Source organism: Lupinus angustifolius, chromosome LG02, assembly GCF_001865875.1.
Source record: "Lupinus angustifolius cultivar Tanjil chromosome LG02, LupAngTanjil_v1.0, whole genome shotgun sequence".
NCBI lineage: Eukaryota > Viridiplantae > Streptophyta > Magnoliopsida > Fabales > Fabaceae > Lupinus > Lupinus angustifolius.
Window position 1 is genome coordinate 18,335,552 of NC_032010.1, and position 969 is coordinate 18,336,520.

The window sequence follows — 969 nt, forward strand, 5'->3', positions numbered from 1 at the left end:
AGAGCATGAACTAAATATCATCCACCATTCATCTATTTACCTCAACAAGAAAAATAAACAAATTATTATACTCGTAAAAAGTGTTTTAAATGCACTAGTATAAAGAAATATGAGAAATATTATTTTACCTGGATTCATTTTAGACCAAGCTGCTTGAGCTTGAGGTGTACCAAATGTCTCTGACTTATTTCTATAAAGAAGCAACTATATAACATAAAATATGTCAATATGTAAATGTATAATCTGAAATTATAATTTAAGAATTAAGAGATTAAAATATAAATTTTTAATGTGAACCTGATTAAAAGCTTTAATTTGTTTATCCATGTCTGTTTCAAGTTTCATGATGACACTACTAGTTCCATCAAATGTTTCCTTATACACATCAGTCCCGTGTTTAACTCCATATTGAAATTGCGGGTTAAGAAAATAACCTATAAATTTATTAAAGTATAAATATTAGAATGAAGATATGAAATTAATAATCATATGATAAAATTAAATATAAATTCTACTAACATACCTGCAGAGTGAAGATCGGAGTGCATGAATTTCCATCTCTTGTCTATTATGTCATTGTATTGAGAATGATAGCGACAATTTTTTTGAATTGATTGTTTAGCTCGATCAATCGCTTCATAAAGAAAACCCATTGTGGGCTTTGTATCACCATCCACCAACCTTAATACTTTAACTATATGCTCGAAATTTTTTAATATATCACTAGCCCTACTCCAGAATTCATGATCCAAAACAATCTTCCTTGCTTCAAGTGTTGGCCCATTCTTTTGTTTGTAAAATTTAGATTTTCTAAATTCTTCGGAGTTGAACATTTGTTTCAGGCCTTGCTTTTGATTCATAATTGCTTGAAGTTGCAAGAACTTTGTTGCAAATCGAGTGATGCTAGGACGAACAATCTCTCTACCTCAAGTATATTTTTTCATAAGATTTATTGTCCATATATGGTTA